Consider the following 25278-nt stretch of genomic DNA (forward strand, 5'->3'; position numbering starts at 1 on the left):
AAACTTTGCTCAAAACGCACTGAGCAATTTTCTCAATTTGGCCTTGTCTTTACTTTGTTTCTCACCTGATAATAATAATTTTCACAAAGAAATCTATCTGCTAGGTAAGTTTAGAGATACTTTCTAAACACTTATGACTTAATTCCAAGACATTAATCGTCCTTGGTTTTTGATACCTAACCAAGTCCTTAAGCATTTTTCATGCACTTCCTCATCCTGCCCATTAGTATTTATAAATCCCACTTCCATCTCATATTTTATTTGAACTCAACCTCTCCTTTATCAATTGCTAGACTCTTAGAAAGACTTCTTTCTGGTTCAACTATAACTAGTGCAGTTTTTCTTTGACAATACCCAAGACGCTGCTTTCCATTAGAAAGCTTTCCTATTTTTAGGAAAATCAAAAGGCACTTTAGAATACAGGGAAAGTCATTATAGACCAAGGAAGGCACATGCCTTAACTGTGTTTGGAAAATCTAAAGGAAGCATCATGGTGACTACTTAGAAGGTTTTCTCTGCCCTTATAGATGAACATTACAGTTAATTGTTGGCATAGGTAATGTTTAATGTCCAATAATAACAACCAAGAGATTCACAGTGACTAAAAATATTGCTTCCAGGTATAAATGATAATGAAATTTCCTCAAGTGACTGATATCAGTTAGGAGATCTCTGAATGTGAATTCTTTCTTATGCACATGGTACTTCTACATCTAGTTTCACATTTTTGATGCATTCTGTTACTAATTATATTGCTTTTATTTTCTCCAAACACTCTAGGTTCAGGATGTCTCTGCGATATCATGAAAAACATTTTTTTTCTTTCCCATATATTTCCCTACACAACTGTCTTTTGCATAAGTACCCCCACAAAGACTTCAGTAATTAAATTAAAAAGAAACTGTTTTGTTTCTTATTTTCTCTCTGAATATTTATTTCATCTTGCTGCAACATGCTACACCAAGCACATTATTGAACAAAATGTGAAATCTGATGAGGCTCAGCAAGTCGAAGAAAATAATAATAATAAACTTACCTAAAGTACATTTTAAAATGCAATTCTAGGGCCAATGGTGCTAGTTTAGGGATCAGGGGTGATTACCTAAAATGCAGTAGGACCTGTTTCAATATTACACTCATAGTCACCTATCATAGCCAAATGAATCCCTGGAGTCCTTAAGCACTGTGAGTTGTTGCTTCCAAGCAACACTGGGCTTTGTCTACTGGTCCATAGCACCACGAGGACACAGCAGCACTGCACTACCACCAAAGCATCTATCTATCCAATCTGGTTGACTAAGTATCATAAATAGTAGCCTTTGAACACCTATGCTCTGGTTGGAGTCTGCTTTCCCTAAGTGCCATATAATTTTTTTAAAAGGCATAAATTACTCTTCTCAATAAGTCAAGCTGCAAAAATTAATATATATGTGCATGTATATATATATATATATACAAATATGTTCCTATCTCCGTAAGAGACACTTGCTGGTGGTGCATTGATGATAAGCTGATCATTTGGTTTATGGCTAAGACTGAAAATACAAGTGTCAGGGGGTGGGAGGAATACTGGGATCCGTGGTGGTGGGAAATGGGCACTGGTGGAGGGATGGGTATTTGATCATTGTATAATTGAAACCCAAGCACAAAAATGTGTAAGTCTGCAACTGTACCTCATGATGTCTCACTATTAAAAATTTAAAAATAAATAAATAAATAAATAAAAATACAAGTGTCCACAGACCACCAGGAAACACTTGTGGTTCTCTGTGGCCAAGCTGTGTCAGGGATGAACTCAAAACCTTATACATATTAGGCTTGTGCTTTATCACTTGAGCTATCTCTCTGGCAAACCCTCCTCAAAAACACAAACTTTTAATTGTTTTTAAAGTGACAGGTTTTACAGCACTTTATTTGTTCCAGGTATTCACATTTATATGAATTTCCACATTATTTCCACATTTAATATATCACATTATGATCACTACACAAGGTGTTTTCCATTTACCACCATAAAATTGAACCCTTTAAATCACTGTAATTGTAGACTTCCAAAGATCAAATTAGAAAAAAAAAGAAAGAAAATTCACAAAAGAGTATCATCAGGAAGAGAATAAGAGAATTGAAGAGCAATGAAAATTCCAGGAACATATTATTATCTCGTGAAATCTAAAATAGTTAAAAAAGTTATATACTACTTACCTATCTCAAATTATTCCAAAAATATTTAGGAAGTGGTACTGTGTCTCAAACTCATTTTATGGTGCCATTACTACCCTGATACTTAACTCAAATTTAACATTAAAGGGAAAAATTAGAATTCAACATATGTGATAAATATTAATGCAACATTCCTCAGGAAAATTATAGCAAGTCTTAATTCAACCATACAATAAAATCATACAAGAGAATCAAATGGGATACATTTCATTTATTCAATGACTTAACATATACAAATCAATAAATTTGGCACACTATATCAACACATGAAAGGATAAAAATGGCATCTCAATAGATGTTTGAGTATGTGGAAAGGGAAATGCATATTCTTACTTCATATTTATCTTACCCAAAAGCTTTGAAAATTTCAGTGGATTCTCAAATTCTCAAAAATATTTAACTTTGGGGCTAGAACAATAGCACAGTGGGTAGGGCGTTTGCCTTGAAAGCGGCTGAACCGGGTTCAATCCCAGCATCCCATATGGTCTCCTGAGCACTGTCAGGAGTTATTCCTAGTTGCATAAGCCAAGAGTAACCCCTGAGCACCACTGGGTGAGATGCAAAATAAATAAAAATGTCTAACTTTAAAATATGTTTAACTTCATTTACTTTCTGGTTCCAGAATCCATCTAAGTTTAATCTTTGGATTTGCTCCATTCCGTAAATCTTGCAAACTCTTATCAGGTTACCCATTCCAAGGACACATATACAAATGAGTATTAAACTTAGTTTCGCCTTCTCCAGTCATAACAATCACCTCTGCTTCAGGATGTAAATATTCACACATGTAAATATTTTAGCAGAAATTCCCTGAGAAAAATGTATAATTTTAGACAGAAAGGTACTAGAAGACTGTTTAAGAAGATAAAGCATTTACCTTGAGGTTTAAAGCTCTTTATAAATTAAATTGGTGTAAAATGCAAAATAATTGTTTAAGAACAAATGCTAAAATATTATTCTATCCAGCAGTAATAATTCTGCAATGTTCAAAAACTCTGTACCACCATTATCGATAAAACATATACACAGTATTGGAACTTCTGCTTACTGCTCCACCATCCTACCCGAGGCTCGCCTCTGACTGTTATCAGTGGACCTGTTTCAAACTGAGGCAGAGCAATAAGAATGGAAGAGCCTCTCCCTTCCAGGTAGATCCCCAGCAGTCTCCACACCCAATCACAATCTGTTGAGAACCACTCAACAAATTATAAACTTATCACAGTTATTCTTATCATTCTGTGAGGACAAGCAGAGAAGACAGAGATCAAACTCTAGCTTAACCCTCACCACCTTCCCAGGGATTTCATCACAAAAACTCAACCTCAGCACAACAACAACACTAGAAAAATAATAGGGAACATATATAGAAAGTTATCAAGCTCAAAAACCTAAAACAGTACCACTGAAGACATAAACAGCAGCAGTAAATCCTCAGATAGTGCCTTTAATGATACTATTGTTGAGAGTATTACATGATCAGAGAAATGATAGCATCGGTAGTCAACAAAGCACAAGAGATTATGAAAGTGGAAATGAGAAAGCTATTATAGTCAGAAATGAAAGAAATGAAGAACATGGTAGATGATATGAAAAAAAGTCAGTGAGACGATCCTAACAGCAGAATAAAAGAAGCTGAGCAAAAGATTGAAGAGTTTCAAGGTGAGAGAGAGGAAAACCATTAGGAAACAGCAGAAAGTGGAAGAGTCTGTAAAGAAATGAATAGTATACTAGAGATTTATGGGATGAGTTCAAAAGGAACAATATAATAATCATCGGAGTTCCTGAAGAACAAGAAGGCAAATATGAAGAAACATAGCTAAAGAAAACACTGATCAGAACTTTCCAGAGTTAAGGATTATAGTCAATGAGAACCAAGAGGCCATAAGTTCCAGTGAAAATAGACCCAATTAGGAAAATTCCAAAACACATTGCACTCAAATAACAAAATCTAAAGATGGACAGAATATTGAAAGATCAAAAAAGGAACTAACATACAAAGGAAAGTCCATAAGATGTATGGCAAATCTATAAAGTAAGACTGTAAAAGTCAGAAAAATATGGAAAGTATCAAAACTCGACAAACTAAACACCTCAAATAGAAAACTATCCACTAGATTATCATTCAAATTTGAAGTAACTATACAGAACTTCAGGAATAAATAACAGCTCAGCTCTGGGATTTCATAGCTTAAAGACAGTTTTGCAAAAGTTTTAAAAGAGCTTGTTTTTAAAAGTACAGAAGAAAGTTATCACATGGTATTGAATGTGGTACTCACTAAAAGTATATGTGGTTGTCCTTTACTAGGATAAGAAAGGTTAAAGGCATAGAACAATTGAACAATTAGTCATTACAAATTGACTTTTATTGATTTATATTGTAATAACTATTTGCCACTATTTTAATTTTTTTGACCAAGGAATATGAAATAAATTTGTTATATGCCAGACAAGGGGACAAAAAAAAGAAGCTTTATTTATGATAGGAAAGATATGATGATATCTTCAGTAAATTGCAAGTTAGCACTGTAGCACTGTCCTCCGATATTCAATGATTTGCTCGAGCAGACACCAGTAACGTCTCCATTGTGAGACTTGTTGTTACTGTTTTTGACATATCAAAAAGGCAGTGGGGAGCTTGCCAGACTCTGCCATGGAAGACGGGATACTCTCGGTAGCTTGCTGGGCTCTCCGAGAGGATAGGAGGAATTGAACCCGGGTCGGCCACATACAAGGCAAACGCCCTATCCACTGTGCTATCGCTCCAGCCCAATAAAATTCAATGCAATATGTCTTAGATGCCATATTGAAAACTTAGTTATGCAAATGAGAATATGAGTATACTGTATTTTGTTAAATTATTTAAATTTTATTATTTATATGGGTTAAAATCATATCGCAAGTAATCATTTCATATTGATTTTGTTGATTTATGTTCTGATATTTCCATTTGCTATTTCCTTAATTTTTGTTGTAGCAAGCAATATAAAATAACTCTTTTATACATGACAAGGGTAAGGGGTAACAGGGACCTTGGGGACACTGGTGGTGGGACTGGTGTTACAACATTGTATGCCTGAAACCATTCTATTATGAATAGTTTTGTAAATTATGGTGTCTTAATAATTTTTTTAAAGAAACATAAAGATGGGTTCATGGAAGTAGGTATGTACATTAATGCTTAAATAAAACACAATTAACAAAAAGATAAAAAACAAAAATATAGACAACCAAGTTCCCAGAAAGAACTATATCTTGTATTCTAACAAATATACTACACTATAAATAGTTTCATGCATTTAAGTAAACAATTTCAATTGTGTTAAAATTCTATCTCATTATCTGTGAAATGCATATTTTTCCTTTCTGTAAAATTGAAGGCTACAGAAATGTAGAAATATGTTTAACATGGTGATCAACTGATTTGTAATATTACCAAAACTCACATTTTAACACTTTATAGTTGGGTCAAATGCTTATACGCTTGAATGTTTAACTGCGAATGAGAAAGTGCCTTTTTTTTTTCTGCAACAGGAACTTAACAGAAAACATTCAGGTATAACTTAATGAAGTATACTGCACTTTCCTGAGGTATTAAATAGTTCTTTTGTCAAGAGAGGTTATGTATGAATTGATATTATTTTTATTTTACTCTTTTGGATCTGCCTACTCTTAGCAAGTGCTTCTATGTTGAGATTATGGACTGGAAAGGACATTAAACAATGTCCTGTAAATAATAATTCAGAACAACCTGTCTGCTTGACAGCAGTCACCCTGCTTATTTGTGTGTATGGGTTGTTCCAGAGAGAAACAACAGAAAGAGGTGAGAAGAAATAGCATGTGGAAATTGATGCACAAAAAATTTTATGAATCTCTATTTCTTTGATCTGAACTTGGACACATCAGCTATCATGATGAATGGCAGGATCAGAAATCATAAAATTATTAATGCCTCTAGATTTATTTAAGCCCTATAGGGAAGTCTTCAGTACTGGTACCTGTTTTCTGAACATCTATAATTTTAACTTGTCTCTGAACAATTTTATTTGGCACATTTCACTTCCAGAATCTTCATTTACCACAGACCGGGATCAAAATAACATTAGAAGCTTAACTTGTTTTATGATCAGGGGGAAAAAACTCAATTTCACAAATCCTTTATATAGTTTTCTTGCATTCCAGCATTATGAGTAACAGCAGTTGTTTTGAGAGTATCAGCTTCAAATTGCTATATTTAATATCCTCTCACTTGATAGTTATATATGTGTCTGTGTAGCTTCTTTTATTATACTACCCTCTTTAAAAGAAGCTCAGCTAATATTCAGGTCAATCTAAGAATAACTCTCTTTTCTTACTCCTTAAATTTACAGACCCCTTTTTGTATTCTGAAGAAATCAGTTAAATACTGGAGTAAGGCGGGGTCATATATTCACTCACACAATGATACTGATTTCTATACTCATTTAAATTCCTTCCTGTGTGATGTTTGTGATGAAATGAGAATAGGTGTGCAGCAAATGTGGCTGCTGGTTAATTTGATCTTGACTACAGAAAGCTGTTCCTTTTTTAAGATAATCTTTTTTTAGGATAAAATTCTTGAATTATCCCTTCCTTCCCTCAGAGTTGTTTGGGGGGGGGGGCGTCAAATAAATGATTGCTGTGCAATTTGGAAAACAGCAAAAATCCAATGAAGAATCACTAATTTCTAAATATTTGGCAAAACTCGGTCTGGTCGTTTCATACTTTGTTCATAACATATACATGTAGTATTATTATAACCTTCTTTGCCTTATTACAACATTCTTGACACATTTGGGCTACACCTGGCTGTGCTTAGTGTCTACTTCCCAGGTCTGAAGTGTTCAGAGACTACTAATTTCGGTGGGATGAAACAGATATAAGGCAAGATCCTTAACTTTGGACTATCTTTTAACTATTAAATTTATCCCTAGATGAAATATACAATTTTAGCAGTACAGCAGGAAGGGTCCTTACTTGCCTGCCGCTGGCTCTGGTTCGATCCTCAATTTTCTGCATGATCACCAGGAGCAATTCTCAAGTGCAGTCAGGAATAACACCTGAGCATTTCTGAGTCTCCTCTAAAAACCAAAACAAACAAGTAATAAAATAACATTAAGGGGCTTGGAGATAGGACCCAATGGTAAATTACCTGTCTGGCACGTTTGAAGCCATAAATTCTATTTCTCATACCATCACACATGGTGAATACAATCCAAATTATGCTGCTTTGGAATCTGGTTTCACACCCCCAAAAGTGTGCAATCAATATGCAATGGAACATAATGAAGAAAGCAATTGTTCAAGTACAAAAACTGCCACAAAGCATGTACACACTAGTCAAAACAAAAGGAAAGGAAAAAAGGAAACAACACATGTTAAGTCACATCTTACTGAAAACTCTGCCTCATATTATTGATAGTTGGTAAAAATGTTCCTTGAAGAAAGTATTAGTGGAGCTATCTCACATCACGTATTTAGTTTATGTTCTACTGAGGCAGCGGGAAAAAAAGTTATACTTTTAAAAGTTTCTTTGCTTTCTCAAAATATAGACTTAACTTGAAATAGATCAACTAGTAAATTAGGAATTAAAAACAGTACCTTGCAACTCTTATTAGATGAACAGGTCTAATCATGGAGCATGAACAGATGTTAACATTACAAAATATAGATAATAAGGTAGTATGTATCTCCTAATGGGAGAACATTATACTACCTAATAAAATATTCTTTTTTTTTGGGGGGGGGGGTGGGTCACGCCCGGTGATGCTCAGGGATTCCCCCTGACTCATGCACTCAGGAATCACTCCTGGCGGTGCTTGGGGACCATATGGGATGCTGGGGATCGAACCCGGGTTGCCCACGTGCAGGGCAAATGCCCTCCCCACTGTGCTATTGCTCCAGCCCCTAATAAAATATTCTTGACATAAAAATTCAAATGCGAACAAAAGTGTAGATTCAATTTATGGGAAATAGAGATATTAGATATAAATAAGTTAAAGTGTATTTGTGAAACCACACAGCAGAGGTGTCCCATTTTATTTTAAAACTACTCTTGTAATGTGCTTTTTATATTCTGCCACATATAATATTAAATGTACAATTATAAAATTAAGTGAAAAATCACATATTAAAAGTCAAAATTACAGGCCCCAACACATGACGTGGCTCCGCCAGAATCCTAGCAATAGGCGTGAGGCATGGACGGGGCTTGGGGGTTGGGTGGGGAGGGGTGGGGTGGGTGGTGTCAAGAAAGAAGAGCGGTAGGCGCAGAAGCATCTTCCCTGTCTTCGAGGGCTTTCTTCTCTCTTTGGAGACTGACTGTGAGAGGAAGAGGATGCTTTGAGAATGACCATGCTCCAAGGAAGGACAAAGCTGGCCTTCAGCTTCTCAACACAGAGCCTTCTCCACTGAATTTCCCAAACCCAAAACCTTAATTGTCTGAAGAATCATACCAAAAAAAAAAAAAAACCACCAACCAAGCTAGCCCAGCCGCTAACCTCATGAGCCGCCGGCATGAATGCTTCGGATTCTGCATTGTGAGCTCCTCTCCAGACCCTGAATTCGCTTTGCATTCAATATCACTGTATTTCCCCCTATGAATTTGCATTTCTTCAAGACACAAGATTCCAGCCCAATTCAAGGAAAACTGGATTTTAAATGAGCTTCCTTTCATCCTCCCTCTGTCTTTCTTATGTGGATATGCCGACAAGGTTGGCAAAATCCTCCATGACATTGAAGATAACAATATCTTCAAAGATGACATGCCACTAAATAATCAAGTGAAAATAGAGATAGACAAATGGGACTATCTTAAATTAAGAAGCTTCTGAAGCTCAAAATTAACAGTGACCAAAATACAAATACAGTCTACATAATGGCAAACAATATTCACCCAATACCCATCGACAAGGGGCAACAAAATGAAAAGAAACTTTCTCAAAGAAGAAATCCGAATGGCTAAAGGCACATGAGAAAATGCTCTGCATCACTAATCATCAGGGAGATGCAGATCAGATCAACAATAAGATATCATCTCACACCAGAGAGACCACAGAGACTGGCCCACATCCAAAAGAACAAAAGCAACTAGTGTTGGCACAGATGTGGTGAAAAAGGGACTTTACTGCTGATGGGAATGCCGACTGTTTTAGTCCTTTTGGAGAACAGTATGGACGATTCTCAAAGAATTAGATATTGAGCGCCCATTTGACCCAGCAATACCACTCCTGGGAATATATCCCAGAGAGGCAAAAAAGTACAGTGGAAATGACATTTGCACTTCTATGTTCATTGCTGCACTGTTCACAATAGCCAAAATCTGGAAAAAAAACAAATACCCTAGAACAGATGAATGGTTAAAGAAACTTTGGTACATCTACACAATGTAGTACTATGCAGCTGTTAGAAAAGATGAAGGCATGAAATTTGCATATAAGTGGTACTACATGGAAAGTATCATGCTAAGTGAAATGAGTCAGAAAGAGAGGGACAAACAGAAAGATTGTATTCATCTGGGGAATATAAAGTAACAAAATAGGAGACTAATACCCAGAATAGCCAAGATAACTACCAGGAGGTTCACTCCATGGCTTGAAGGCCAGCCGCACATGCTGGGGGAGAAGGCAACTCAAATAGAGAAGGGAGCACTAAGTAAAGGGTGTTGGGATGATCCTCCCAGGATGGGAGAAGCATGCTGAAAGTAGACTATAGACCGAACATGATTGCCACTCAATGCCTGTTTTGCAAATCACAACACCCAAAAGGAGACAGAAAACAAAAGGGAATGCCCTGCTACAGAGGCACAGTTGGGATGGGGGTGATTGGGTGGTGGGAGGGATACTGGGATCATTGGTGGTGGAGAATGGGCACTAGTGGAGGGATGGGTACTCGATCATTGTATAACTGAAACCCAAGCACAAAAACTTATAAGTCCACAACTGTACCTCATGGTGTTTCACTAATAAAATTTTTTTAAAAAAATGTAAAAATTATAACATTTGTGTGTGCATTTTTATAAACCTTGAATATACATATATATAGCTCATATTATAAAGAATAGTTCAATATTTTATGACACTGAAAATGTATATAAATAATTTGTGGAAAATAATTTGTTTGAAATCATTCAAAATAATGAATATGGAGAGGCTGGGTATATATGAAATAATACTATTATGACTGAATAAACTATATACAGATATTCACCTATTATCTTGCTCATTTTGGTATGTTTTAAATATACCAAACAGTGTTTTAAATTTTTTTTCCAATTCAATATTTTTTTTAACTTTTACATCGGGGTATTTTAATTACACACTACTGATATGAAGACTTTTTGTCTTTATATAGAAATCTATTTCTTTGTTTAAATACAAAAAATTTAATGTGATAATTATTTGTCTTCAATACAATTAAAAATACTATTATTGATAATTCGGAGAGAGTGGCTTGGAACACCTTCAAGAACGTCGAAGAAATAGCTAAGAGGACGAAGAACCTCCGGCTCGGGGCACATCTCTTTGATTCCACTGTTCTTCCTGCATTAACATATGCCTCAGAGACCTGGGCCCTACGCAAACAAGATGAGAACGCTATTCAGGTCTCCCAAAGAAGAATAGAAAGAGCTATGCTTGGAATATCACGTTTCACTCAAATGAGAGAAAGAATCCGGAGTTCTGACATCCGTCGACGATCAAGAATCAGGGACGCTGTCTTATTTGCCAAGGTGTCGAAAATCAGATGGGCTGATCACGTAATGAGATTTAAAGACGAGCGCTGGACTAGAGCTGTTACCGACTGGATTCCACGGGATGTCAAAAGACCGCGTGGCCGCCCACCTACCAGATGGTCAGACTTCTTCGTCAAGATCATGAACGATCGGTTTGAGGCCCTTCATGTTCCCGGAGCGAATAGATGCCATTGGCCTACACTAGCACACGACAGGGACAAATGGAGACATTACTGGCGCCTGCTCGAGCAAATCGACGACTAACGGGAAGTTAAGTGATTAAGTGATTAAGTGATTATTGATAATTATTAACCACACACTTTCATATATTTCCAATATTTAATCATCTAATTAATTTTCTGAATTATTTTTAGGTACCCGGCAAGCTACCGAGAGTATTTGATATGCCAAACACAGTAACAACAAAGTCTCCAATGGAGACGTTACTGGGCCCGCTCGAGCAAATCGACGATCAACGGGAGGGCCTTTACCTTTACCTTACCTTTAACATACAAGTCTTCTGTAAATAATATTTTCAGCTCTGCACTTCAATTTATTTTTTTATGATGTTGTTTGGATTTATTTGTGTAACCATAAAGAATTATAACAAAAGTGATTCTTGTCTCATTTTAAATTTCAGTTAAAATGCTATTATTTTTCCCTCACCCCTGTCCTGCCTTTTTAAACACAATGTTATATTTTTAAAATGCAAATTTCAGTTTCCTAGTACAAATGAAAAATAAATGAAATACCTAAATAATACCAGAGAATACTATCCACTGCTTTCAAAATTGCTTTTTTTTTCACTTCTGATTAAAAATGGGAATGTATGTTTACTTTGCTAAAATACTGATTTCAAACTTATTTATAACAGAAAAATACAACCCTAATTGTTGGGGTCTCAACAGCCAGTCTGAGACTCTGGCCAAATCCTCTGCTCTTGGAAACAGGAGCTGGCTCTGTTCACAGGGATCCAGGACCTTGTGCCGGCACTCTACCCAGAAAGACACGCTGGTTGAGAGGATAACGGGATGTAGGACGCACCCTTACCATCTGCCGACGTTAACACACCCAGCCTTGAAGGCGGGAAATGTAAATCATTAACTAACTTCTGTGCTGTGCCTCTACCGAGCTGTATGTACTGCCCTCAGAGATGTATGTATAAATACCCCTGTGTGTGAGCTAATAAAGGGAGAGCTGCTTGACCTCCAGCTTTCCCCGCTCTGTGTGGTTCTTTCTCGGTGGCGGTGGGGCCCTCAGTGCATAGGAGGCCAGGGCAGAGGTTTCTCCCCATCCCACTCCTTCTACTATAGGGAGTAAATCCGACGGCTTGGGGGATCATACTCCAGTTTGCAGGGTCGACTGGCCAGGACCCTAACACCTAATATCATCTTCTCACACCTTTAATCTCTTACACATCTATAAGATGTGTATATTATTGTATTATTGTATATTTAATTATCTCCAGAGATCTATCTATATAAATTTCAACCAATTTCTTCCTTCATGTCAAGGATTTTACAAAGAAGTTGCCACTGAATCTTCGGATAGAGACTTTTGGGTGGATGTGCTTTATATTCTCCAATTTCATATTAACAATAATGCTCCAAAAAAAAAGATACATCTTGCACAACCCTTGCTATAATTATCTAACCACTATGAATATTACTTGAATTTTTACCATATTTACTTACTCACAAGATGATGACATAACAGTATTTCTTGAAGAGAGGATAGTGATCCAACATTTCTTGGGGGAAGATATTTATTCTTTGCTACCTACAAAAAGAATGGAAGCATCTGCTAAATTTAGTTGAAGTTAGAATGTATGCGTAAGCACAGTTTACTGTCCTGGACCAAATGGAGCACGGGATAAAAAGTTGTAAAGGAAAGAATTTAATGATGATAACATACTCCTATAACCTAGGTTTAGCATCTCAGCATAAACATATAGATTGCCATGATATACTCATAATAAGGGTTTTTAAAGTTTTGAAACATCAATAGTTACAATAAAAGATATGGAGATTCTGGGATGTCTTTGCAAAAATTTAGAAAGAGATTGTATTCCTTGCAAGACCTCAAAAAAATTCTTTTCATTAAGTCATTGAAATTTCCCATGTTAATGAGGATAAATGCATCCATAAAAATGATGCTGCTCATGATGTTCGCCATAACCATGCCACTGTGCCAGGATGTTTCCTACCAAGCCCCGGGGGGGCGGGCGGGTGAAACCCCTTCCAGCCCCAAGGGACCCAGCTCTAGCAGCCAAAAACCTCTAGAACTCTACCGCCACCACGCTCACTGACGCTCTCCACACGCTTCAGCTGAGCCTCACCCACGAGTGAACCTTTTCTTGGAACTTGCGACACTTCATAGGACATACCTTTCCCATATTCCAAGAGCACAATACCACATTTGATGGGATTCAAAATAGGAGGCAAAAAACCCAAGAGGGAAATATGTTATTTCAGTTCTGCTTAGGTGCAAGTATTGGGGTACGGGATGGAAACATCCAAAACATGGTGGTGGAAAGGTGCTTGACTATTAAATGTAATTAATTATTGTGAACTTTATAAAATAAAAATTAAAAATAAAGAATGATGCAGCTAATTATTCTCTTCTAATGAAGTTTGATAGATGCAAGTGCTACCATGAAGCTAAATATGCTAATGTTAATAAGGACAATAAGGTAACAGAAGAGCAGAAACAAAGATATATTCAAGTCAGGTACCAAGATAATGAGGAACATGGAACCTGTTCCATGGTTCCTTGACCATGGAATCTGTAAAAATGACTAGTAAGAAATAGTTTCTTTGGAAACAAGAGAAATGAATAGCACATAATATATATTTTAGCTTATATAACCATAAGCATAAGTAACAAGAAAAAGATTGTCAACGCCTTAAGAACAAATGATTCCTTCGGAAACTTCATAAACTTATTTTTCTTTGGTTACAGCTCAAACATGAATAAGCTATTTCTATTATACACATTAAACCATTCCAGCTGATCAGTGACAACTATGCCTTGGTATTCATGCCTCTGAAGTCTGCCAATCACTCACAGTTCTGATTTGTTTAAGACAATCGTCAAATACGTATCCAATAGATCTATTACATCATCTGAAAACCAAAGTACCTTGGATGGTTGAATGTTAGTCAATTCAAAAATTTTATGATTATGAAAATCCCCATTTTTTTCTTGTTTAGTAGGCAATACATTATATAGTTATGTCAATTTTTATTGGAATAATTTGAGAGTTAAAAGTTAAGGTCTCTGACCAACAGTCCTGATCCAGAGACACAGCAACCAGTCCTGGATGGCACCACAGCACCAGAGATCCCTCCAGGCCCCATACCAATCCAATTTAGCTGGGGTACTCCAGATGGAACAGGTGCATTCTCCCTACCTACTCCAGATGGAATCCCAGCATCCAAGAGCTCCCACAAACAAGGCCCAGGTATGCTGGTATCAGGAATAAATTCCCAGGCCACATGGCAGGATGAGGTGCCGAACATTTCCACCCCGGCTCTCCGCCCGCTCCGCCTACCTGTCGCGCCAAAGGTTCCCTCCCATCACCTCCTTTCCACCCATGCCCCACTTGCTTCTATAGCAGGCACTTTTATTCTCTCTCTCTCTTTATCTCTCTCTCTGCCTTCTTTTGGACATTGTGGTTTTCAATATTGATTATTGATACAAATCATATTGATCATTGATAAAATCATATTGATTATTAATACAAATCATATTGATCATTGATACTGAAAGGTTATCCTTTACGTACTTTATTCTTTCTCTACTTTACTTTTAACCCTCAAGTATTGTCCAGTGTGATCATTCCCAGCTATTATTGTCATACTGGTCTCTTCTCTATCTTACCTACCCTCAGCCACACACACACACACACACACACACACACACACACACACACACACACACTTATGGTTAGTTCTAATAATTCCTCCTAACTCCTGTTTTCCGTGGCCATGGATATTTAGTCTCCTACTATATATTTTTTTAATATATCACAAATTAAAGCAGTCATTCTGTGCCTGTCCCTCTCTTTCTGACTTATTTCACTCATCATGATACTCTCAGTGTCCATGAAAAATCTGTTCTTTCCCCTTGTTTTCTGACCTAAACTGATTCTCATTCAGAAATAAATATTAGGGGATAACAACTGGTCATGAATTTGGATCATATAATGTTATCACAACATTATTTGATGAATATTGTTCAAATATTTTCCCCAGTGAAAAACTAAAGTTATTTACCAGAGTACGTACACACTTTAAAGAGATGTTGCCCTGTAGGACTCTCCAGTTTCTTAATCAGAGAGGGGTTTATGATTATCTTTGTAGAGGAAGTCCTGGCCGAATTCCTCTCATGAGAGCTGAAGAGGGTGCATAGATTCACTTTACAGCCATTTCATTGTGAAGTTCTCTCTGACTTTTGGAATAGTATTCATTTCTGTTGAAAGGACTATATAAAACACTTATTCCACCTGATTCTGTAAGGAGTAATGAATACTGTCTGTGGTAAAATTTTACTGGTCATTTAACCTTTGAAAAAATAAAAGCATACTAGGATTAACATTGTTAAAATCCGTAATGTTTCACTGTGTTGAAGAAAACATGCATGCAATAAATATCAAAAACAATAGCTCAATTCCAGGTATTATGAAAGATGTGTATGTCTTATTGGAATAAGTCAACATAACTCAGGAACTTTGTAGGTAGTAATGATATGGTAATTATATTATTTCCTAATTTGATACATAAAAGAAGTAAATGAGCTTACATAATAAAAGGAATTTTCAGGTTATTATAATGTCTAAGAGCTATCTTTATCTTCCCTGCTTTCTGTAGTAGCTAATATGTAATCATTCTATTGCTTTGAGAATCTGCAGAGCAGAACATTCATCCATTATGCTGATATCATGTTAATTGTACCTGGAGATCAGTGAGTGGAAATTAGTATTGTTATCCTAGAAAGAGACATTGAATCATTTGTAAGATAATTGTGAATACATCCTACAAATATCCAGGGACTTTCACACCTATAAATTATTAAGATATAATTATCTGAGGATTTATCCTCCATGAAGAGGACATGCTATTACTGCTTGTAGTTCCTACCTCTAAAATAAGTTCTTGGTGAAACTATTTGGATTGTAGATATGGCATAGTTCAAATTTAATACAGACCTCTAACCCTTTTACTATATGCATAGGAAAACTTCCACACTCAAATGGGATCCAGAATGAGAGAAAAGATGTTACACTCAATATGTCTTACCACTCAAATAATATGACCTAATAAACTATTGGAATTACAGAAAAAATGTGTGTTTTTTTTGAGTATGCAAATCCTAACATTTTAAGTTTAAGCATAGCATCTTAGAATTTTCCTCCAATTAAGTTTGGTTTTATGGCTGCTTTTTACCTTATTACTTTTAATTTATTTAAATTTAAGTTTCACTGGATTATTGGGAATACAAAGATACAAAGATGGTCCTCATTCCCCTGACCCTGAAAGAGCCCCCAGTATGCCATTTGGCTACACTAGCACATGATAGGGATGAATGGAAAAATTACTGGCACCTGCTCGAGCAAATTGATGAACAATGGGGTGATAGTGATAGTCATAGTGATAGTAAAGATACAAAGTCATTCACAATTGATTTTCAGGCATAAAATATTCAAACACCAATCCTTTCACCAGTGCCCACTTCCTTCCAACCAGTGTCCCAGCTTCCCTCCTACCCTACCCCCACCTGTCTCTATAATGGGAACTTTTTTCTTTTTCTTTTTTTTTTTGTTTTATTTGTAGGCACTTTAGTTTACAAAACTGTTATTTGTAGGATATCATACTTAGAGTGAAATAAAACTTTATATACCCAGTCCTCAGTATAAATATATATATGTGTGTGTGTATGCACACATGTATACGTATGTATATGCATATTTATTTATATATTCATTTTATAATAGTAAATTATAGGTGGATAGGCTTATAGATACACATATAGTTATGCATGTATATAGAGATGCAAAATCAGTTAATATTGACCATGCATGAGAGACATATGAAAGAATATCTATGGAAATACATAGACTCACTGAGGCAATTTAGCCACAGTGACAAACATGGCATATTATATAAGCATCATTTAGCACAGTCTCCACATTCAGAAATCATACTCTCAGTAAAATAAGTATAAATTATTCCACAAGAAAATTAATTTTAAGCAATTTAAATTTGGTCCAATAAATTATGACACTAGTTTTTACCTTCAAGCTTTACAATAGAGGTCTATGAATGTTTTCTGATAGTAAATATTAAGTATTTAGACAAAATTTAATTTTTATTAATATTATGATCTGAATATGTAAAACTAGAAGTAGTTTTAATTTCTTTGCTCTAACTTTACCATGTAGACAATAGTGGTAGATGCAAGGCACAACGTGAATAAAAAAAGAGGTCTGAAAAATACAGGATATTTGAGATATACATGAGGACATTTTTGTTTATTTTACTTAAACTTTTCAAACATTTCTTTCTAAATGAGTCATTCAATTAATACACTATATGTCATTTATTCAGAAATAAATGACTTTACTAGGATTTAATTTTAATAAATATTATGAATATTCATAAATTTTAGTCAGAATCAAACCAGGTCTTCTATTACAGACACTTTATTCATTCAAAAGAGCTAGGGTTTTTTGCTTCTTTTACATTACTTTTACTGGTGAAATTTAATCCATCAAAATTAAGTTGGCTATATATTACAAATATAATATAATCAGAGTTTAACTACCCAACTTCCCAATATCCTGGAATCACTGTCAGTCACCCCCACGAACCAACTCCAGTGCCACCATATCAGCTCTTCTACTAGCCTTGCTCCAAAGACTTGTAAATAAATCTTGAAAGAGGTCAAAAGCTGCAGTTAATCTTGGGGCTAGCCTGGTGCCCACACAAGCAGAGACCCTGGCAGCTGCTTGCTTCCACAATCCAAAATCACTCGGCTAGACTCCACCATCTCAGGACGGACCTCATGGAGACACAAGCTACTAAAAATTCGGGTATGCAGCTTTTGTGACTGAAATTTCAAGGCTTTCTATCAATTGGGATGGGCTACTGCAGTGGACAAAAATAAATGATTAGAATTTGGAACTAGTAATTTTTATGATTAAGTGGGACATTTTGATTTTACAGAAACTCTTTCAATTTGTATAATTTTTTTTCAATCTTGACTTTAATTTATGAATGAAAAAAGGGCACATAAATCACTTGAAATAAAAAAAATGATGAAGGGGCTGGAGCGATAGCACAGTGGGTAGGGTGTTTGCCTTGCACACAACCAATCCAGGTTGGATTCCCAGAATCCCATATGGTCCTCCGAGCACCTCCAGGAGTAATTCCTGAGTGAAGAGCCAGGAGTAACTCTGTGCATCGCTGGATGTGACCCAAAAAGAAAAAAAATAAATAATGATGAAGATGCTATGAAATTTGACTGTGTGGAGGGAATGTTGCAATTTGATAAGAGGGATTTAAAAAATTAATCTTCATCTTTCTCACACCAGTTAATATTCCTACTTAGAATTTTCCCTCTCAAATTTCTTTGAAAAATTTAAACATATATCTTAGAATTTATCACCTTTTCCTCCTGATTTGTGGATAAATAAGGAGAGAGACAGAGACAGACACAAAGAGAGACACACACAGAGACAGACAGAGACAGAGACAGAAAGGAGTTTCAACATTTCAAAGAAAATCAGGGCCTATGTAAAAAAAAATTTGATTCTGGAGAAATTGAATTTCACAGCACCGGCAATCATCACTATCTAATCAGCATTAGACATCACTGAGGAAAACCTCGATTCCACAAAAGCTAATATTATACATGCAATTATCGTAAACACAGAACTGCTTACAGAGACATGTTTCTCCTTTCTCCTTGTATCTTATTTTATATATTATTTTTAAGTACTTAGGAGCACAGATAGAAGGAGATTGTTATTTTGGTGGAGAAGTCCATTGTGGGGAGGTTAAATTTAAGTTAATTTAAGTTAAGCTTAATGGGAGCAAAGGGTTTATGGAGAGAAATATGAAATATTTTCAGAAAAAAAAGAAAAAAAATTAAAGGCACAAAGCCTGGGGAAAATAATTATTTGGAAAAGAAAATAAGGTAAAATGTGAAAGAATATTTGTTTAAGTCAATGATGTTTCTAAAATTGCAACAATGCTATTGTGTGTCATGCAGTTTAATATTTACAAGGATGTTTTAGATATCATTATCCCGTATTACAGTGAAGATAATTGCATGTCAGCATACAAAATATAGCATCTGTACTTTTCAGAGAAGGTTCCCGACTATTTATAGAATTTGTATGTGTGTTAAGAATTTACAACACACACTTTATAAATGTAATAAGCTAAAATACTGAACCATAGTTAATTTAGTGTTCTGTTTAACTTAGTTCTCTGTTCAGGGTCTCATCAACTGCAATCAAGGTGTCAGTCTTCATTCTTATAAGGAAGACTCAGCAGGGAATCTGGAGTTCACTTACCTGTTCATAGAATCATTAACACAATTTAATTTACTGCAACTGTAGCTGTAGTGAGCAATTTTGCTTTTCTGGTAGGAACAAACCAATTCCAGCTTCTAGCTACTGTTCACAGACATTCATCAAAGCTTCTTGTCAGTTAATTATTTGTGTATGAGCACCATTTTCATCAAGGCACCAAAAGGAATTTCTGTAATGGTGATACTAGCATAGTATAAACATAGAAATTAGACCATCGCTTTTTCATAATCGTATTTTTTAGTTACAAGTTACAGATACCACCTATATTCAAGAAGAAGCAATAGAAGACATAAACATTAAATTAGAAGAACGTTGATAGATTATATAATCTAACCCTCAGGATTAACACAATATAAAATTTAAAATTCTTAAACAGTCATTCATTTATTATTAAAATAAATTTCAAACTTGTCTGAAAACGAAAAAATTCTGGTTTACTTCCAAATAGAGACAAGATAAAAAGAAATAGTACTTGAAATCATTCCTTTAAATTCATTTTCTAATATTAGTACATTGCTCATTGGATGATCCAGAAACATTATTACCCGGTTATTTTCAAGTTAGGGATCTCAAAGTTGCCTATGGGATGCCAATTTCATGTGAAAATTTAAGACCATATCCTGGAATATTCTAATGACCATAAATAGTGAAAGTTGTAAAAACATAATAACTAAAGTTAGCAATTTCCACAGAGACATTGCTAATGGCTAATACACATGGTGGCTTGGGAATTTAGTGTTGGTTAATCTTGTTTTGTTAGGGAAAGCTCAGGGTTTATACCCGATTCTGTGCTTAGAGATCACTCTTGGTGATACTGGAGGATCATATGCAGAGCCAGGAGCACGTGTCTTACCCTATGTACTATACCTCTCTGCCACCAATGATTAAATTGTCCACAATTTTATAGTTTTCAGATTTATCTGTGGGGTCAAAAAGGACTCAGTGAATGGTAAATTTCAGCAAAAATGACATAAAATTTAGCTGGAATAGAACCTCAATGCCAGTGCCTTGAATACCTAAGCGAGAGAATAAAGTGTTCAATTGTATCAGAGTAAGACAAAGCATGAAATTAGCTAGGAAAACAATTAACTTAATCATAAACCAAGCATGTGGCAACTAGACTTATAATTGCACTCCAGTGAGTCACTTATAATGCCATTACGGTGCACATTAGTCACCCTGCTGCCCTACTTGCCCAAAATATACTGCAGATTACTAGTGTTAACAGCTGTTCTCTGCTTTAAGAGGTAAAAAATAAATGTTGTGAAAACAAAGAAAACAAGTGTATACCTTTTTTCATTCTGTTAGCTTTACTGCTAGGAGCAGCACAGTATTTTCTCTAATGAATATACATTTCACGGAGCGTCTGCTAATGTTTACAGATGTTCAGGATTGAAAAGGAAAGTGCTTCCCAAGTACTAATTAGATTATTTTGGTGTATGCTCTATAGTGTAACCTTTCAGTGACAGAAAGTATAATGGTTCTAATGGAAAAAGATTCTTTAGTAGGGGTAATGACATTGGGTATTTAAAAGCACTTTTTATCTTGGGAGAAATTTCGTGATGAAGTCACTTATATGAAAATAGGACAAGAATCTAGAAATATCTGAAACAAAATACAAGGGCATAGATGAGTATGCTGGAATTATAATAGCTGTAAAGTGGCACCTGTGCCTGAGATAAGAACTGGAGTTTTAAGATTATTTTAAATTTTATTTATTCAACAAATATTTCTGAGGCCTATTTTTTTCACATACTACATTATACAAGTTTAAAGTAAGTAAACATGGTGTTTGTTTTCAAGGAATCATAAACTACTGGCAATGATAAATGCATAAATAAATATTGATAATTTTAAAATATAGTAATTTTCTATGAAGTATAGATATAAAAAGAAGTAATGTATTCATTCTGCTGTGGATGTGAAAATTTCAGAAAAGAGATGCTTGATTTGTATTAGAATAAAAACTAGGGATACAACAGACAGGAAAAGAGCAGAAAGGATGACCAACAGGTGTCTAGATTCACTTCTGGTGTGACTTTATGTGGTGGTTCTCTCACACCAGCAAGCAATTCTCAGATTGCAGCATGCTTCCCAAGACTTCCATTTAAGTATCTTCAATTCCTACACTGTCTACGTGGAGAAAGTGTGATTACAACTTTAAGGACTCCAAAACCCACTCTCCACTTCCGATGCTAATCACAAACCCGTTTTAGTATCTTTAAGTAGGTGCACATACCAAAGGTTCATAAGAATCCCTCCTCAGGTTTGATTAATTAGCTAGAGTGGCTCATGGATCTCAGAAATTGTTTTATTCGTGAGATTATCAATTTATTGCAAAGGTTATTGTAAGATACAAATCAATAGGCAGATGAAGAGACACTTCAGGTATGGGGATAGTGGCAGAGCTTCCTTGACTCATTACTGGCTTGCCATCTGCCTAAATCATTCAACCCAAAAGCTCTCCAACCACTATGCTCTTAGGTTTTTATGGGCATGAATAATTAACTTATGATAATTGGTGGCACTGTAGCACTGTCCTCCGTTGTTCATTGATTTTCTCGAGCAGTCACCAGTAACATCTTCACTGTGAAACTTGTTACTGTTTTTGGCTTATTGAATATTCCACAGGTAGCTTGCCAGGCTTTGCCATGCCGGCAGAATACTCTTGGTAGCTTGCCGGACTCTCGGAGAGGGGTGGAGGAATTGAACCCAGGTAGCCACTTGATAATTGGTAATTGAACTTAATCTCCAGATTTTCTTCCTCTCTGGGGGTCAGAGAGTAAGAGTGATAGTTCTAACCCTCCAGTCACATGATTAATTCTTCAAGCAAAGTGTCTTCATCCCTAGGTGCTTCTTAAAAGACACCTTATCCCACTAATAAAATACATTGATTATTCCTAACAATAAATTTTAATGACTTAGGGGCTATGAATCAGGATATATGGATAAAGAACAAATATATGTGAAGGAGATATTTTGGCCATTTATTTGACCAAATATATATTTTTATAAATCACAAAATTACAGAAGATAATTGTTATACTTGATATATAATAAAGTTTATTAATATAACATAATTAATTTTGTATCAGATTATCCTTCAGTTGTTTCTTGCCTAATCTTCAATTGCCAGTTTTTGTATATTCATTACAATACTTTTATTCTACAAGGAGGAAATTCAGTTATTTGAAATTGAAAAGACAGGAATTCAAAAGGATAGCCATCAAAAACAAAAACACATTTTGGATATGGTATATAAATGACTCAAATCTCTGTCCTTCAGGCAGTATATTTCTGATATTTCTTTCCCCATGTAACTATATTAGTTCCTACTGCTGCAATAACAAATTATACCAAATTTAGTGACTAAGCACACAAATTCATTGTGTGATCCTAGGTGTCCAAATTTCAAAATCCCAAAGCATGTCTTACAGACCTAACTTGAGATCTTAGCCATTATTTTCTTAAAGATCCTAATATTTCTGAAAACCCTGAAACAAAGGCTGTTTGCATTCCCTATGTAGCCATGCCACTCTTACCCACCTTCACTGGCATTTGTGCTTTGACAACCTTAACTCTGACAAGCTGAACATTAGTTGTCCACTATGGTCGTGGATGAATAAGGAAGAAAGTTACTTACTTACTTTTCAGTTTTTGTTATAGTTCACCAAAATTAGCTGCTTCAATAGCAATTAATTTCTGCTATAATGAAACCAGGCTAAGACAAAATGTATTGTATGGCAATGCAAATTTCTTTATAATGACGGGGAAATACAGAAAGATTAAATAGCATCTTCAAATTTTCATAGCTGGAAGCTGCGACGCTTACTCTAAGGTCATTATTCTATTAGCATATCACTTGGTTGTTTATAAGTAATACAATAGTAGCTGTAACAAAACCTCTAGTAGGAATAATAATGATACTATTAATAATAACAATTATTAACAAGCACAAAAATAATTATAATGACAAATATCTAATACCCAGCATCATAACATGCTGTATATCTTCAAAATATGCAAATTGCTTTCATATACATCATCTCATTTGAGGTTTATCCAAGATTATGAACCTCCCAGATACATTTTTCAGAAAAAGGAAGTGATACTTAGCTCTAGTCATTTAAATTATGTGGTTTCAAAGGAATAGAGGTAGGGAAGATGATTATGTCTTGTCCCATTTTATATTATGTTAAGAAACAGCTAAAACAGGGCCTGGAAACAGTACAGCAGGTAGAGTACTTCCCTTGCTTGTGGCTGACCAGGTTTCAATTCCCAGCATCCCATATGTATTCCCAGTCTCCACCAAAAATGATTCCTGAGCACACAGCCAGGACTAATCCTTGAACACTGCCAGGTATGGCCCCAATACAAAACAAAATAAAAATAACTAAAATATACAATATATAATAGCCTGTGGCAGGTGATTAGTTGACAAAATATACATCTATACTGAAGCTCCTATAGGAGCTTATTATGGGTCTCATTCTCCTAAATCGCCTTGAATATAATCTCAGGGCTAGGATGAAAGAGACGTTACTGGGGCCTGCTCGAGGCAATCGACGAATAACAGGATGATGAAATGAAATGAAATGAAATACTGAAGCTCCACAATATAAAACCCAAGAAAAGCAATTAGCCCACGGCTCAGAGTGCCAACATTCTCTAAGACGTGGAATTTCTTCCAAACTCCTGCTTCAGAATATCACTCACTGAGAAAATCTTCTGATTTTAGTGTTAATTCAGTGCAGCACTGTTTACAATAGCTAGAATATGGAAAAAACCTGAGTGCCCGAGAACAGATGACTAGTTAAAGAAACTTTGGTACATCTACACAATGGAGTACTATGTAGCAGTTAGAAAAAAATGAAGTCATGAAATTTACATACAAGTGGTACTACATGGTCACGGTCATGGTCCTCCCCTTATTCATCGATGTGCTCGAACGGGCCGAGTAAGGTCTCCATCATGAGACTTGTTACTGTGTTTGGCATATTGAATATGTCACTGGTAGCTTGCCAGGCTTTGCCGTGTGGGCGAGATACTCTTGGTAGCTTGCTGGGCTCTCCGAGAGGGGCGGAGGAATCGAACCCGGCTCAGCCGGGCTGGCTGCGCGCAAAGCCAACGCCCTACCACTGTGCTATCGCTCCTTAGTGCAGTAGGCAGCACGTCAGTCTCATAATCTGAAAGTCCTGGGTTCGAACCTCAGAGGGGGCAGTTCCCCTCTCGGAGAGCCCGGCAAGCTACCGAGAGTATCTCGCCCACACGGCAAAGCCTGGCAAGCTCCCTGTGACGTATTCGATATGCCAGACACAGTAGCAACAAAGTCTCCAATGGAGACGTTACTGGGCCTGCTCAAGCAAATCAATGAACAACGGGAGGGCCTTTACCTTAAGTGGTACTACATGGAAAGTATTATGCTAAGCAAAATGATTCAGAAAGAGAGGGACAGACTTAGAAAGATTGCATTCATCTGAGTAACATAAAGTAACAAAATAAGAGAGTAACACCGAAGAACAGCTATGATAAATACCAGGTTGTTTACTCCATGGCTTAGAGGCCAGCCGCACACTCTAGGTGTAAAGGCAGCTCAGATAGAGAAGGGAACACCAAATAAAGGGTGCTCGAAGATCTTCCCAGGATGGGAGATGCCTGCTTAAAGTAGCCTATGGACCGAACATTATTGCCACCCAATGTCTCTTCTGCAGAC

Source organism: Sorex fumeus, unplaced genomic scaffold (genome assembly GCF_029834395.1).
Source record: "Sorex fumeus unplaced genomic scaffold, SorFum_2.1 ptg000265l, whole genome shotgun sequence".
Taxonomy (NCBI): domain Eukaryota; kingdom Metazoa; phylum Chordata; class Mammalia; order Eulipotyphla; family Soricidae; genus Sorex; species Sorex fumeus.